General features: G+C 41.3%; 1 protein-coding gene across 1 annotated transcript in view; it reads right to left on the bottom strand.

Moving 5' to 3' along the window:
• The window catches only part of CACNA2D2 (calcium voltage-gated channel auxiliary subunit alpha2delta 2), a 1,052,991-nt gene that overhangs the window by 106,732 nt on the left and 928,168 nt on the right, over positions 1-18,091 (bottom strand). The gene's annotated exons all lie outside the window — the stretch shown is intronic.

The following is an 18,091-nucleotide window of genomic DNA, read 5'->3' as shown; positions in this document are numbered from 1 at the left end:
CCTGGGTCAGTCACAGCTCTCTCTGAGCTCTCTCAGTTCCATCCTACCTCACAGGGTGTCTGTTCTGGGGAGAGGAAGGGAAGGTAATTGTAAGCCACTTTGAGACTCCTTTGGGTAGTGAAGGGCAGAGTATAAAACCAACTCTTATTTTTACCCTATTCTCATAGGGCGTTTTCGCACTGACCTTCAAGTGGAGCGACCACCCTCTTCACACCGGAGGATCTGCGCGGATTTCGCACAAGAAGCGCTGGCGCACCCAAAAGAGCCGGCGACTTCCGTCACAAAAGCCGCTCAAACGTTTTCCTGCTTCTTGGCGGTTTCCGTTTGAGCGGGTTTCACGACGGAAGTCGTCGGCTCTTTTGGGTGCGCCGGCGCTTCTTGTGCGAAATCCGCGCAGATCCTCCGGTGTGAAGAGGGTGGTCACGCCACTTGAAGGTCAGTGCGAAAACGCCCATAGTGTGTGTGAGTGAGCATCAGGAGGGAGAGGGGAGTTTATTTGTGGTCCTAAGGGTTTCTTGTTCTGGTTTGCTCCAAGTGGTGTGTATTTAATTGTTAGTAAATAAACATGTCATTGAATTGGTTGGTCTCTGTCCCTTTTCCATTGGGAATATTACTCTGGAATAAAACCGCCGCATGTATAGAAAAAAGATCCTTTGTTTACCCTTCTGGAGACCCTTTAACAGTTGATTCCCCCTTCTGTGGATCTAGTTTGGGTAACATCCCAATAGCATCAGACACCTCCCCCTCAGTTTGTCTTCCGTTGGCAGTTGGTAGGATCTGTAAGGATGATTTTTCTAGCACAGAGAGAGATTTTCTTCAAGCAAGGAAATCTCTAGCTCATTTTCCCCTAGTTAAATGCTCCCAGTGCAATTTGGCCAGAGGCCTGATCTCTCTTTCAAGTACCATTAGAATATGTGTGCCAGATAGCAGGTGTGGAACCATCCATCACACAGCATCCTCGTTGGAAACATGTGGAAGGCTCTGCAGCTGCTGCCCAGGATGGCTGATATAGCCTTCCACATTTTTATGAGGGCACAAGGCAGGCCACAGTGTAGTAGTAATAATAATAATCACTACAATGCTCCATTGAGCATCCAAGGCTCTCAAAACACCCGTCTGTTCTATCCACCAATCTATGGCATCCATCCATCCATCTAGCACATTAGCTGACTACCATACAACTATCTCCCCATCTACAGCATCTGTGAACATACAGGGTTATTGATCTCACTGTCAGAATCTGCTTACTTAGATAGCATATCTGTTTAGTAATCCGCATATGAATGCTACAGTTACAGATGATGTTTTAATCTCCCTCTCTTTCTTCCCCTCTGACTTCACTCATTTACACACATCCATCACCAATAAATGACTTAGCAAGACATTATGCTCATTTGATTTTGCAGATAGGAAAACTGAGGCAAAAATATACACCAGGTGCAGAATGATGATGGCCACTCTAGAAAGAAGTAGTAAAATGTGACCCTGGCTCTCCCTCGAGTTCTAGTCAGGAAGCTGTTTATTTTAATTTAGTTGGTTTTTATTTTGCCCTGCCCATGAATAGGCTCAGAGCAGAGTACAACAAGATCAAACAATTAAAATCAATAAAATAACAATGACAATTAAAACCACTCAATTTCAGAGCAGAAGACAGAATTAGTCAAAGACAGATAGACAGACAGATGGAAGGAAGAAAGTGGCTTTAATTAGCAATCTGACAAAGACTCAGAGACTCAGATAGACTCTTGGGTATTTGCATTTAGCTGCCAGCAAATTACAGGAATCTAGGATCCTATCCTTTGCTATACAAGTGGGGCTAGGGAAAGCCTGTTCCTGCCCAGGCCTATGACGTGTCACTACAGTAACAACAACAACAAAAGCCAAGCCATATTGCCTAAAATGAATGTAATTTCTTCTCTTGGTACTAATACAATTATTACTACCAGGGGTTTTTTTGAGCAGGAACGCACAGGACTGCAGTTCTGGCTGGTCTGGCATCAGGGGTATGTGGGCTAGTATGCAAATGAGTTCCTGCTGGGCTTTTTCTACAAAAAAGGACCCTGGTTACTACTACTGAATGTAAGGCTGTGTGATCACACATGCTAAATAATTTTGCCAGTTCACACAGTAAAATCCAGCTGGAAAGTACACTGAAAGTGGACTGAAACTGCATTATTTAGCATGTGTGATCACAACCAAAGGGTCCTAATAGTGGGGTTCAGGAAAAAGTAATCCGATGGTTACAAATGTCAGATGCCTAAACATGATCATAGATGGTGTGTTGTTTAGGTGAGAGGGAGAAGAAAAAGTGGGGGAGAGGCTGGGAATTGGCATATGCAGAGCTATTTTTTGTTTTTGAGCAGGAATGCACAGGAATGGAGTTCCAGCTGACTTGGCATCAGGGGATGTGGCCTAATATGCAAATGAGTTCCTGTTGAGCTTTTTATACAAAAAAGCCCTGGCTATATGATAAATGAGTGTGAACTAGATGGTAATGGCCAGGCAATCAGCTTTCAGCCTTTAAACATATCTGGCATGGCATGAGATCAAACCTTGGGCAAGTGGTGACCATGCTTCTCTGGTAATTAACTGTTACCAACTTGTATAGAAAATGACTGGTGAACACTAGTTACCAGACACACCAGGGCTTGATATAGGAGCTTTAGCAATTTGATTGTACACTGTGTAGGAGACCAAAATTGTAGTCTCTCACTATCAAGGAGGAGTCAGGATGTTGAAGGAATGAATGCTGCTTTACAGACTAGTACTGTCCATTTGGGTGCAGGTCTGCACTTCTTTGTTCATTGCATATGTATATATAAGTAAACAGACATTACAAAACACACTTCAGTACTCTATCCTCACCAGGAAGCTAATCCTATAATTGCCCCCTGGAACCTCCCAATAGTCAGAAAACAGAGATCATGAAATAGTGTGAACGTGGCTATAACTATAATTCCAGAGAAGCAGCTGTGTTAGTCTGTTGCAGGAAAAATAATGTTATCTAATATTATTACACAAACTTCTGTGGATAACAGCTGACTTTGCCAGATGTCCAGGTCACAACAGCTGCACGGTCTTCCTTCTTCCATCTACAGCAGATCAGGCAGCTAGCACCATACCTATCCTCCCAAGATCTGGCTACACTGATCTGTGCAATGGTCACTTCCAGGATGGACTACTGTAACTCTCTCTATGCTGGCTTGCCCCTGAAACTGATCCGGAAACTGCAGCAGGTGCAGAATGCGGCAGTTCGCCCGCTGACTGCCTCACCTATATGGGTAAGCATACGGCCGGTGCTCCGCGACCTGTACTGGTTGCCTATAGAGTACCGGATCCGTTTCAAGGTGTTAGTTTTGACTTTTAAAGCCTTACACTGCCTGGGACCAACATACCTACGGGACCGTCTCCTTCCATATACGCCCCGGAGGTCAGTTTGTTTGGCCTCCCAAGATTTTCTGATAGTTCCCGGCCCAAGGGATGCCCGTCTTGCCTCTACCAGGGGCAGGGCTTTTTTGGTCCTGGCCCCGACCTGGTGGAATCAGCTCCCTATGGAGATCCGGGCCCTACCTGGCTTGTTGGCCTTTCGTAGGGCCTGTAAAATGGAGCTGTTCTGCCAGGTCTTTGAATGAGGCAGCGGGCATCTATCCACCTATTAGATCGGTTGGCCTCCCCCTACGCCCTTATGGCCCGCTACACCACTGTATTGTGGTGCTATACTATCTTGAATCATATCATCATCCTGAACTAACCTATTGCACTTTACTGATTGCTGAAGTTGATTTTATTATGATCTTAATTTAAACTGTTGTACTCTGCTCTGAGCCCCCCAAAAGGGGGAAGGGTGGAATAGAAATAAACTAATAATAATAATGTATGCAGTGGAACCAACTGCTTGCATCTGACAAAGTAGACCATAGTCTGTAGAAGTTTATGCTAAAATAAAAAATTCAAAGTACCTAAGTGCAACAAAAACTCCTGTTGTTTTGGGGCCATAACCCCATAAATGTTGATAGAGTTAGCAAGGACAACAGTATCAAAGGCCCAACCCCCATTTATGCTGTACTTGTTTCAGCATCTTGTTTCAGTACTAACATTTGTACTTAGAGTTTGTTTTTGTCATTCCTCATCCCCCTCCCTTACTGGGATAAGACAAGAGGGCAGGTATCACTCCTTTATTCTGGCTGCTGCACTGACAACAGCAGCCAGCAGTAGCTAACCACAGGGCATTCAATTACTCTGCATCTGCTAAACTCTTTTCACTCAATGTCAGAAGCTCCTGCTGTCTTCAGTAGAACTCCTCCCTATGTATGATGTCACTGCTACTCTGAAAGCACCTTTGATGTCAGAAGCAGAGGCCTGGGGGACTCACAGCAGGAGGGGACAAACCTCTCCAGAAACAAAGGCTCTCCTACTCCTCTCAGTGCTCTTCAAAACAAAGGGCACAGGGAAAGCAAAGCTGAAAACTGAACCTTCATCTAAAGGGGTGGGTAATAAATAAGTTTTCAAAAGGTCACTGAGAAAATGGAGCCATACAACTGAAAGCTGCAGGAGGTAATACGTTTGAAAAACAAAGGCAAGAGAATCTTGCTGGCTCAAATGGTTGCCAAAAAGTCTGTATTTTAAAGGAACTCTCAGAAGCAGAGAAACTAGACGTTACATAAAAATGCTTGTAACATAACCCCAATTGCCTTGTGACATTAATGCTGAGCGGATCCAAAGGTATTTGCAAGGACTTGTGCACATTTGGAATCCCATGGGGGGAAAGCAGCCAGGAGGGGGCGACAGAGTTTCACGACACACATTTGCAAATAACATCTAGCTTGCGTTGTAGGGCTTAAAACAAAAGTGTAGGGATTTATGCCTTCAAGAAGCCATGCCCTCTAATCTGAAAGCCCTTCTAACTAATGCCAGATGAATACAGACTGGCTGTGATTGTGCTGGGATAAGGGAGAGATACCCTGCATGTGCTGAACAAAGATCGATTCCAGACTGACAGCTGTGAGAGTCTGTTGTAGCAGGAAAAACAAAGAGTCCCAGGGCACTGGAAAGACTAACAAATTTACTTTGGCATAAGCTTTCATGCTCAAAACTGTGTTCTTCTTTATGATTACTTCAAATGTCTTGGAGCTGAGCAGCAGCTTCTGGGGCTAAACCCTAGTGAGCCCTGGCTCAGTACAAATTAATTAACCTCACTACCAATTAATTAATCAAAGCAAACGGTTGAGGCAGGAAACAGTTGTGCCTCTGGTGTAGAGCTCTCCAAGCCTGTTCAACAAAACGCTGCAAGCGGAGGTTGAGGATTGCTTCTGACATTATGTAACTTGATGTGTTCTGGAAAAAAACAACATGTAAGGAAGTGACCAGAAAATGGCAGCAGACACATGTCTGATAAGAGTTTGTGACAAAAATCTTGCCAAGGCCTAGGAACCTTCTCTTTGCATCTCATCTTTACATATGACAAGCGGGCACAGCAGAAGGCCTCAGGATGCTACCGTTGACATTACTACTCTGAATCATTTTAGTAGCATTTTTAGGGTGCCTTATAAAACTTATCTATCTCATACATATTCAAAATAGCCAAGTGGCAGGGTTGCCAGCTCCAGGTTAGGAAATCCCTGACAATCTGGAGGGAGGGTCCTGAGAATGGTGGGGTCCTGGGGAAGGGAGGGTCCATCACAGAGTCCACCTTCCAAAGCAGCTGTTCTCTGTAGGAGAACTGATTTATGAACATATGACTGGCTGTGATTGTGCTGGGATAAGGGAGAGATACCCTGCATGTGCTGAACAAGGATCGATTCCAGACTGACAGCTGTGAGAGTCTGTTGTAGCAGGAAAAACAAAGAGTCCCAGGGCTGAATCAGACCCTGGGTCCATCAAAGTCAGTATTGTCTACTCAGACTGGCAGCAGCTCTCCAGGGTCTCAAGCTGAGGGTTTTCACACCTACTTGCCTGGACCCTTTTTAGTTGGGGATGCCAGGGATTGAACCTGGGACCTGCTTACCAAGCAGCTGCTCTACTACTGAGCCACCATCCCTGCCCTATAGTCTATAGTCTATTTCTGTATTCTGGAGATCAACTGTAATGATGGGAGATATCTGGGCCCCATCTGGGGGTTGGCAACCATAGGCCCTTACTGTACGAAGTTTCTACACCTTATTGTCTATGAAGCAGCCATCCAGGTCCTTCAGTAAGCTCTTGTAAGGTCCTTCAGTAAGTGCTTGTCTTCTCTCCAGTGCAATAAAGACTTTATAAACTAGTCTAAGGGGTAATTAATGCAACGACATAGACACATGGAGCGAATGAGAGTTCGGAATGTGCTAAAGCACCTGTTTAATCTGCCTTGTATTATTTTTTTTAAAAGGTAGTCCCCTGTGCAAGCTCCCGTCGTTTTTACGGGGTGGTTTGCCATTGCCACAGGAATTCTACAAGGATCCAATAATTTCTTTATTTCTTGGGTTGTATGAACTGACCGTGCACAACTGAAATCAAAGTGCTTTAATGTTAATGTACTAGCACTGAAGTCCAGTGAAATGCACATCACTATGTATAAGCAAGAGGAGCGATTGCCTTCTATGGAGACAATGAAGTTAAACAAAGAGCACCAAAGGGAAGGGGTGCTTTAAAGGTGTAAATGCAGAAAACCCCATCTTATTGAATCTGTTCTCTCCATTTACAAACATCTAATGACCGGCATTGCAAAATAGTCTTTTCTGCTCAAGTCCTTGGAGAGCTGCTCCAGAATAGGCAATAGTGAAGAAGATGGACCAATGGTTTGATTTAGTTTCATTTGTTTAAGCTGCTGCTCATATATACACTGTGGCAGTGGCACACCAAGGGGGATGGGAGGCAGTCCATCCCAGGGGCAGCTTAAGGAAGGCGTTTGAACTGGACTCTCAAAGACAGTGTCATCCTGCTGCCTCCAAACCGAACATCTTCCCTTTTATTTTAAAAATGCAGTTCTGATTGCAGCCACTAGGGGCACAGGGAGGTCTGAGTGTTGCAAAAAAACTTTAGGATTGGCTAAGCTTCCTTTTTCTCTGAGACTCAAGCAAACTTCCTTAACAGATTGTGCTGATAGCTGCTACAATATTTGCCAGCCTGCAGGTCATTTGCTCCAATAGTCTAGCCTTTCTCTCTCCCTTTCCTTGCACCCAGCTCAGCCAGATCTTGCAAAGCAGTAGTTAGACTGCTGTAGCAAGATAAAACAACCTTTCTCTCTCTTAATTTCTCTCCCTCTTTTCCACACATTTCTCATTCATTTATGTCTCCCTTCACTTAATTTTTCTGTGTCTTCCCTTTATTTTCACTTCTTGGTCTCAAGACCTTCTCATTCTATCCTGTTTGGTGACTGAATGTATTTAAGTGTAGTCTGGTAGCAAACTTTTGTTAATATCATGCCACAAACTCTGTACACTGCACTGGTTCTGCTGGGTTGCAACCCCCCCCCCTTTCAATTTCTACCGCAGAGATTCTCTGGTTTGATTCTAGTCCTTGGAAATGATAGAGGATAGGGGCAACTTCTTTGGTGGGGGGAGAGCTTGTGATGGTGAAGCTTGTGATCACTATTTGGTGATGCTTTTGCTGGTGTGTTAGTAAAAGTTAGTACAAAGGCAGACTCCTTGCTCTCAAAAATGCCTTGTAGATGTTTGGGATGGTCATCTCTTGAGCTTCCAAATGAAGAACAGAAGCCCTCCCAAGTGCCTGCTCAGAACACAAGTGGTGTGATGAATTCCCCCCCTCCTCATCAAATCAAAGCTGATTTGACCCTGTAGGATTTTCAAGGCAAGAGACCTTTGGAGATGGTTTGCCATTGCCTGCCTCCACATCAGTCCTGCAAATTAATTTAATAATTTGTAAATTGTTTTAACTGTGATTTTATAAGCAAATTGATGTATAATGTATTTTATGTTGTGAGCCGCCCTGAGCCTGCCCCGGCGGGGAGGGCGGGATAGAAATAAAAAGTTGTTGTTGTTATTATTATTATTATTATTATCATTATCATTATTATTATTATTATTATTATTATTATTATTATTATTATTATTATTATTATTATTATTATTATTATAGCTTCTGAGATCTGATGAGATCAGGCTGTCCTGGGACTATCAAGGTCAGGGCTAGGCTGAGAGTAATGTGAGTGGCCCAAGGTCACCCAGCAAGCTTCCATGGCACAAGTGGGGATTTGAACATGGATTTCCCAGATCCTAGTCCAACAATTTAACCACTACACCATGCTGGCTCTCGTGATGGGATACCATAGCATGTTGGAATTTGATTTTTTTTAAAACTGGCATGATAATACATACAAAGTTAAATGCAAGAAAATGTTCACTGTCTGCTTTTCTTTTCTGACCAATGAATACAAAGTTTGGATCCAGCAGCACTTTTAAGACCAAATGTTGCTCTTTTGCTTCAGGCCAACACAGCTATGCACCTGAATCTATTTTCTGGCACTTGTTATTATTCATTTTATTTTATGATTATTAATGAAAATAATTTTCTTGTCTGGACAGTCCCAGCCTAGTCTGTTCTCATCAAATCTCAGAAGTTAAGCAAGGCCTATTTCTAAAGCAATGGCAAAGCATGGGAAAGCAATGGCAAACCATCCCGTAAAAAGTCTGCCATGAAAACGTTGTGAAAGCAACATCACCCCAGAGTTGAAAATGACTGGTGCTTGCACAGGGGACTACCTTTACCTTTATGTGGAGGCAGGCAATAGCCAACCACTTCTGAACAACTTTTGCCTTGAAAATCTACAGGGTCAGCATAAGTCAGATGTGACTTAATGGCAAAATAAAAAAGGGAGGGTGTTTAAAATAAGTTAGTTTATAAATTCCACCAGTTTTGTAATGCTCATTGGATCTGCACAAATTCCAGAGAACAAATAATGCCATAGACACCTTGGAAAGAAAAGTGAACTAGCAAAAACAGATGTAACAGAAGAGACCATATAATTTCACTCTAATGTAAACAGCCACTGGACTAGTGTGGTGGAAAGTGCCACCAAGTTGCAGCCAACTTATGGCCACACCATGAGGTTTTTCAGGCAAGAGACAGAGATGTCTTGCCATTGTCTGGCTCTGTGCAGGAACCCTGGACTTTTTTTGTAGCTTGTGGTAAATAAGAACTGCCTATGGGGGATCAGGCAAGAAAACTATTTGGTCTTTTTTCTTTCTGTGTGCCACCATTGTCTACAATGGACACAAACAAGGGCAGGCCAGATACAAAAAAATGATGGTGAGATAATCCATTTAGGTTTGCAAGGGTGTCCTCTAGCCTTGAGGTTTTTAGCAGCCATCATTGCAAGATCTGGATGTTCTTGCCCTGCATAATGCCTGTTTCCTGTGAAATGTTGAGTGTTATGTCTTATTTTTCTAATTTTACAAAAGACCTCTTGAGGAATGCAAAGGTTATCAAAATAGTTGCAGGCATATAATACTGTTCACTGAAGGCTGATAGCATGCACTGCAACATATACCTGAACACATCCAGAAAATTGTAACAGGGATTTATTTATTTAAGATATATATTTCTATTTTGCCCCTTCAGCATCCTGTTCAAGGTTGCTTACATTTACAACCATATCACAATGATAAAAATAAGTCAGTAAAAGACAACCCATTGTTGCTAAATGCAAATCACAGTGAGAATTAGCTACTACATGTTCAGCTAATTTCAAGTTGCCACTCAGGTACAGATGAAAATGGTGAAGGATAAAAGTAGATGAAGAAGAAAGAAAGCATGAATGACCAGAGGGATTCACACAGGAACAAAACAATGGGAAGATGGATTACTGTGAACCCAAAGGTTCACAGGCCTCTGCCATCAGCTGACAGATACAGGAAGTGTGAAAGGAAAGCCTGCGCTGCTGAACAAAAGGGCACACCAGGCCATCCCAGATAAATGAGAGGCAGAGGCACGAAGCCTCAGGTATAGAGGAAGGTGAGTGAGATTAAATCAGACTGAATGTGATAAACCAAAGGAAGTAGGAAACTGAAGACTGGGAATGGGAGGGGAGGATAGCCTTAAAGATGTATGGAAGGAAGAGCTGTTGAATCTCAGAACATAACTAAATAAAATAGCTGAAGTGATATCACAGTGGTTGATATAGCAGTTGGCAAGCTTTCAGGTTACAAGGAATCCTTCATTTGTGTATTCTGCAATCTTCCACATTGACCAAAAGAGATCAGTAAAATAAACCACTGAACTTAATTTTTCTTCCTGAGGGAAAGATCTCTGCACTTCGTTTTCACTGGCAAATGATTAACCTGTATAAATTAATCTAGCAAATGGTAAGCAGCAGTATCTTAACAATGCATTCAGCTTCTATCTTATTCAGTTGTTTTAGATACAGATGCAAAATTTAGGCATATGCCTTGCATTTGTATTCTTCTCATTCCCATCAACTAAGCAGGTAAAATGAATAACAGATTATCTCTGGGCTGATTCAAGCTACTACCAAAGGTGACATTTGGACAACCACACGGTTCTCATTCTCCTTAACCAGTTCCCTGTGCACACTGCTGCCTTGCCGCATATCATGCAGAACTGTCTCTGTAATGAGGCCACCTGAGGCAATGTGGCTCAGTGGTAGGCAGCAACATATCCCATCCTGCCTTCTGCCAGCTTCTTGACACTCACTACCAGCCTATCTGGTGGTAGTGGAAAGGGTCATCAAGTCACAGCTGGCATATGGCAACCCTGTAGGGCTTTCACGGCAAGAGACTTTCAGAGGTGACTTGACACTGCCAGCCTTTGTGTAGCAAGCCAGGACTTCCTTGGTGGTCTCCCATTCAAGTGTTAACCAGACCTGACCCTGCTTTGCTTCCATGATCAGATGGCCACAGGTCAGGGCTGCCACCTATCTTCTGACTGCCTATTGCCAACTGTCACCCTGCCCAGAAGTCAGAGGGTTCTCCTTACCATCTTTGTCCCCAAGTCTACTTGTTCCTGAGGGAATGTCACTCACTGGGTGGGGGCTAAGCTTTCTCCATAGGGTTATGTGAAGTCTCCTGAGATTCCCTCTTCTGTGAGGAAAAGCCCCCTACTTTTCATACACATGGACATCATGATCGCCAGTGTGGTTGCCAGGGTGCCTGGAGATTTGACTCTCACACATCTGCTCTAAGAAGTGGACTTTGCTTACAGTTTCTAAGGCTTATATGGCAGCTTTGCATTCTACATCTCTGAAGAGTGTTAGCCAGAACCACAGACATGCTCCAGCTGCTCCTTGTGTGCCCAGTCTTGGCCACTGCAGTGGAAGAAGCCAGGCCACCATGTTTCCAGCCTGGCTCCATGGACCTAAAGCTAACAACAGCAGAATCCATCTTGCTTTCCTGACCCAAGCTTACCCTGCCAGGCTGAACTCATTCCTTCTTAGTGGGAAAGTCACACGTACACACCCTAGCCTGCAAGCAACCTCATGAATGGATTAATAGCTCCACTGTTGATCCTAATTGCTCAGCAATACCAGAACAATAAACCTTGCCCAGCAGAAGATGAAATAAGAGGAAGGACATCTCCTGTCTTCATCAAGTGTTTTGTCTTACCCGGGTGGTACCTAGGCCAGCATTTGACTCCCTATTGTCACCTTCCCAGCTAATCCCATTTAATCTTAAGTATCCAGCCATTCCCATTCTCACCCTAGTCTAATACCTTGGAGCCGCCCCAGGCAGCATTGCAGCTTGGAAATTTCCAGCTTCACCAGACTAAGGTGAAGTTCATTGGTCAAAACTGACATCCAATGAGGTGTCAGCAAGGGATGTCCAGCCTCCTTGGTCATCATAGAGCCTCCCCCTGCTCCTCCCCAAGACCTCCCAGTCCCTAAGGGTCTGAGGAAGCCTATTTAACCTCTGACCCAACTCCACTCATGTGTGCTTCTATTCAGCAACCCACCTTCCGCTGTCTAGATCCATCCCCAATTCTAGCCACAGTTTTGGGTCCATTTCCCCTGTCCTCTCATGTCGCCATTGGAACCTTCCTGGAAGAACTACGATGGTAAATATCGCCCTGTATGTCTACCCTGATATGTGTCCCTATCAATCTATCTATTTTTCCTAGACCTGTATGAATGTGTGAATGTTTTGTATTTTTACCTGGTATGAAAGAACTATTATTCTGAATAAATTACAATTGGTTTTACTAAATTAGAGTCCTTTATTGAGCATTGACTCTCTGATCGGTTGAGCCTGGTATACACAGATAATAAAAGATTCCTATTGGGACAACTGTCTCTCAATCTAATTCCCCAATCTCATTTTGAGAGCAGTTTCCCTAACACTTCTCATGAGGGTTTAGCCAGCATTTCTGTTTGCCTGTCTCCAGAATGATGGCTGAACCCTTGCAAGAGGAAGTAATCTCATGAGCATTCATGTAGCCCTATAGGGCAAAAATAGCTTATACTATTCTTAAAGAACACTGGGGCAGCAAAGAGGTAAAGGCACTTATATTCTCAAGGAGCGTTTTCGCACTCACCTTTAGCCGGCACGACGCCCCTCTTCACCGCGCAGGATCTGCGCGGATTTCGCACTAAACGCCGCGGAGCAGCCGGAAGAGCCGGAAAGTCCCGGCACTTTTGCGGCGCAAACGGAAACTGCCAAAAAGCAGTTTCCGTTTGCACGGCAAAAGCGCCAGGACTTTCCGGCTCTTCCGGCTGCTGCGCGGCGTTTAGTGCGAAATCCGCGCAGATCCTGCGCGGTGAAGAGGAGGGTCGCTCCGGCTGAAGGTGAGTGTGAAAACGCCCAAGGAGCAGTAATGGTGGCAGTGAAGCAAGTGAGCAGGCAGGTGTTGGTGTTGGTGAGGCAGTGAAAGAAAAGCTGGCATTTTTTTTCTTGTGTTTTACCAATTTATTGCTAGCATATGGTTACAGAACTTAATTTCCCTTCGTTGCTTCAATACTAACCCATATGACTTTTCAATCCCCCCTCCCTCCAATATAGACTTCCCCGAGGTTATAGATTCTAATTCAAAACTAAAGATACATCTGACTAATCAAAATTATATATATATTTTCCCCCCCTTCTTGCTTCTTCGTTTCCCCCCCCCCCCAATATTACTAAAAAATTGTCCAATGTCTTCTTACATTCGACTCTTTCTCTATGTATTCTTTAAACTTCCTCCACTCTTTTTTAAATATCTCCAAATCATAGTCTCTTAATGTTCTAGTTAATTTATCCATTTCACTCCACGATAGAACTTTCATAGTCCAATCCCATTTATCCGGTATTTTTTCTTGCTTCCAAAGCTGCGCATACAATGTCCTAGCAGCTGATAGCAGGTACCAAATTAGAGTCCTATCTTCCTTTGGATATTTTTCTAATTGTAATCCAAGCAAAAATGTCTCTGCAATTTTCTTAAAGTCGTAACCCAATATTTTGGAGATTTCTTGTTGTATCATCTTCCAATACTCTTTCGCTTTTTCACATGTCCACCACATATGGAAGAAAGAACCTTCATGTTTTTTACACTTCCAACATCTATCCGACATTTTCTTGCTCATCTTAGCCAATTTTTTCGGGGTCATATACCACCTGTACATCATCTTAAAACAATTTTCTTTTATGCTCTGACAAGTTGATATCTTCATTGATTTCATCCAAAGGTATTCCCATGCATCCATTTGTATTTCTCTATTCACATTGACTGCCCATTTGACCATTTGAGATTTTACTACTTCTTCTTCTGTAGACCATTTCAATAATAACTTATATACTTTTGATATCAATTTTTCATTATCACCAAGCAGGACCCTTTCCAATTCTGTTTGTTCTCGTCTAATTCCTTCCGATTTTATATCATTTTCCAACAAGCTTTTAATTTGTTGCATTTGAAACCAATCATATTTATTGTCTAGCTCTTCCGAAGATTTTAATTCAATTTTATCTCCTCGAATCTTGAGCAGTTGGTTATATGACATTTCTCTTTTATCGTCGGATTCAGCTGTTATTTTTATTACTTCTGCTGGCACTATCCACAGCGGTTTTCTCTCGTCCCCATATTTCTTATATTTTATCCAAGTACTTAGTAAAGTGTTTCTAACATAGTGGTGAGAGAAAAAACCATCCATTTTATTCTTCCCATAATACATATACGCGTGCCAGCCGAATTTATTTCCGTGAGCTTCTAACCATAAAGGTTTTTTATCTAACAGCATTATCCAATCTTTAATCCATGTCAAACAAACTGCATCATGATACAATCTTAGATCAGGAAGTTGAAAACCTCCTCTCTCTTTAGCATCTGTTAAGATCTTCATCTTTATTCTTGGTTTCTTTCCGGCCCATATAAAGTCGGAGATTTTCCTTTGCCATTTGTTAAATTGTTTTGCATCTTTTACAATCGGGATGGTTTGAAATAAATACATTATTCTTGGCAAAATATTCATTTTGATTGCAGCTATCCTACCCAATAAGAACAAATTAAGCCTATTCCATTTCATCAAATCTTTGTCCATTTTGCACCACAGTTTTTCATAATTATTTTTGAATAAATCAATATTCTTCATTGTTATCTCTATTCCAAGGTATTTAACTTTGGTTGTGACTTCACCTCTTGTAGTTCTTTTATTTTATTTGGTTGCATATTTTTACATAGGAATTTTGATTTCTCTTTGTTTATATACAATCCTGCTAGTTCTCCATACTCTTTTATCTTGGCTAACAACAATGGTGACACTTGAATCGGATTCTCCAGTATAAACACTATATCGTCTGCAAAAGCTTTGTATTTATAAGAGAATCTTCTAATTTTTAAACCTTCTATTTCTTCATCTTTTTGAATTTGTTGTAGCAATATTTCCAAGGTCATTATAAACAACAGTGGTGATAACGGACATCCTTGCCTTGTTCCTTTACTCACTTTCAGTTCTTTAGTAAGATCTGCATTTATACACAATTTTGCATATTGATCTGTATATATTGCTCTTGTCATTTTTATAAATTGTTCCCCTAAATTGATTTTTTCCATTACCGCAAACATAAAGTCCCAGTTCAAGTTGTCAAAGGCTTTCTCTGCGTCAACAAAAAATAAGGCCGCTTCCTTTTCTGGATGCTTCTCATAGTATTCCACAACATTAATGACAGCTCTCACATTGTCTTTTATTTGTCTTTTAGGAAGAAATCCGGCTTGGTCTTTATTTATAAAATTGATCAAATATTGTTTCAATCGCTCTGCTAAGATTCTTGAGTAAATCTTATAGTCGTTGTTCAACAATGAAATTGGTCTATAATTCTTTACATTTGTGATGTCTTTATCTTCCTTAGGAATCAAAGAAATTGCAGCTTCCCTCCATGTCCTTGGGATCTTCCCTTCTTCTCTTATTGTATTTAACAGTTTCAACAGTTTGGGTGTTATTTCATCCGTAAGAGTTTTATAAAATTTTGATGTGAATCCATCTGGCCCAGGGGCTTTACCCTCTTTCATTGCTTTTATTGCTGCTTCTACTTCAATTTTCTCTATTGGGTCATTTAATATCTTTTTCATATATTCCGTCAAAGGCGCCACCTGGATATTCCGTAGATACTCTTCCATTTTTTCTTTGCTTATATTTACACCTTTAAATAAATTTGCATAGTATTTAAAAAATTCTCTTTTAATTTCTTCTTGATCCACTATTTCTTTCCCATTTGCCATGATTTTATTTATAGTCTTATTTTCTTTCTTTTTTTTCAATTGCCAGGCTAAATATTTACCAGGTTTATTCGCACTTTCAAACGATTTCTGTTTCAATTTTTTTAAATTCCATTCTAACTCTTTGTTCAGCAAATGCTTAACTTGGGATTGTAATATCGTAATTTCTTTTATTAATTTCTTTTCCCTGGTCTTTTTTTCAAATCTTTTTCTTTATTATTTATTTCCTTTTGCAATGTTGCCAACTTTTCTTCCTTTGCTCTTTTATCTTTATTGTTCAATGTAATTAATAGTCCCCTCATTACTGCTTTATAAGTGTCCCATATTGTTTGAAATTCAATGTCATCCGTTTCATTTATTTGGAAGAATGCTGCAGTCTCCTTTCCTAAAAATGATACAATGTCTTTATCTTGTAGTAAATCCTCATTAATTCTCCATCTTCTTGTTTTCTTTCGCAGTTTTGTAGACCAACATATTGGGTTGTGATCCGCCCAAACCTTGGGTAGAATCTCAATTTTTTTTGTTATGAGGCCCAAATTTTGGGAACCCCATATCATATCTATTCTCGAAAAAGAACTATGTCTCGCTGAAAAAAATGTATAGTCTTTTACTTCAGGGTTAAATTTTCTCCATATGTCTTCTAAATTTGGCATTTTTTTTCTTTTTTTTTCTTTAGTTGTCACTGATGTCATATAACTTTAGTTTTCAGCTTGCCATGAAAATGGTAATAGTGTTGCAGCAGGTTTTTTCGTGTATATATTTAAGGTTTTATAGACCAAATTTATATTATACTTTCTGGAGCTATAATTAGCAATAGCATGCTGGGAAGGATCTTGCTTCCAAGGTACTGCAGCTGTGCAAAATAGCAGCACACTGTTGGAATGCTGGCCATTATTGAAATTTCCTCTCAGTTTCTAACTAGTTTCCTTTTCTATAATAGTATAATAGTTTTTTCTGGGCTGAATATGCTGTAGAGATATTGGAGAATTCTATCTGCATACGGGACTGGAAGACCTCACAGGTCAACAAATAGAAAGCAGGTGGTTCTCTTGGTTTTGTTCTTGGTAGTCATGGAACGAACTCACTACTTGCAACTCTGAATAGCAAGTGAAGATGATGACATCAATGAGAATGGCCATTCCTACAGCTGTAATTGGCCCCAAGTTTGATGCTCTTATGAAGCATTTCTTTTTTCCTGCTTCACCACAGCGTCATGGTTCTTCTGTATGCCATATCACCGGGGTTTTCCTTGATTTTTTTGGCAGTCTTTCCCAAATGTCTTTGGCTGTGAAGTTTTGGGAAAGTTGGCCTGGCTGTTATATGGGCAGCAAGCTCTAGATATTTTTTTTCTGGTCTTGCTCACACAACAGCCATTTGTCATGCCCCTGTGGTTGACATTTCTTTCCTGTTATTGGGAGGCTTGTGTGTGTGTGTGTGTGTGTTTTAAATGGGCAATAGATATATTGATACAATGGTATATCAATATTCCATTACCAGTTTTAAAAAAATCCTTGGAGAAGCCCTCCATAATGCAGGGTGTGTGTGTGTGACAGCCCTAGGCACTGGAACAGGGGAAATATGGGGAAAACTGTCATTTGGATACCCCATTGCCATCACACTGCATTCCGTAGGGATGTGTTGCTATGTGGAAAAGGCCAGTGTTTCAGTCATATCTTCTCATATATTAAAATTAGAACTCATTAGATTATTCCAGCTAAATGATATTTTGACATAAGGTGACTTCTCGATAACCAGATGTGTTCAAAAAATACATTTTTCCCGAAAGCAAAATTTAGAGTTCCCTTATTAGGTCCTTCTTAACATTCAGGTTTTGTTTTCTTCAGTTATTGCTCCTCGCCATGTTAAAGTGTTCTGAGAAGATTGGAGATTGAAGCAAGAAGTCAGATTGCCCAGAGTCCATGACACAGGTTATAGATCAATTAGTTAATTAATTAAAGTGCATTTAACTGCACGTGTGAATGTCATTTACTTATACTGCATTATTTCCAGTTGGATGTACATCCAGATACACATTAGGGTACATTGAATAATGTGTGAGAATCTATAAGCATATGCTTGGCTCACACCAGATCAGACCTCTGGTCCATCTGCTTTACTGTGGTGTATTCTGACTAGCTATTGCCAGGCTCAGGAAGAGAAAAGGTCTTTCCTAACACTTGCTGACTGAGTTCATTTGACTTGCTTGGAAAAAGGTATTGGAGCCATTAGTGAAAATTATCAATTCCTCCTTCTTTGAAGGAGGCAGTTATTAGAGTTATATTTAAAAATCAGATACCTTTTCATTCTTTTTTATTACAATAATCAGCTTGAAAACAAGATGGTACCAACTAGCTTCTTCAAGATTTTAAGCCCATTTCTTGATTTCAAAGGAAAGGATTCTTTAACATTTGTGATTACTAGTTTCATCATAAGGCTACCCCATTGCTTGGAATTCATT

This window comes from Heteronotia binoei, chromosome 5 (genome assembly GCF_032191835.1).
Source record: "Heteronotia binoei isolate CCM8104 ecotype False Entrance Well chromosome 5, APGP_CSIRO_Hbin_v1, whole genome shotgun sequence".
In the NCBI taxonomy this organism is placed as follows: Eukaryota; Metazoa; Chordata; class Lepidosauria; order Squamata; family Gekkonidae; genus Heteronotia; species Heteronotia binoei.
This window is presented reverse-complemented; position numbering and strand designations above follow the sequence as displayed.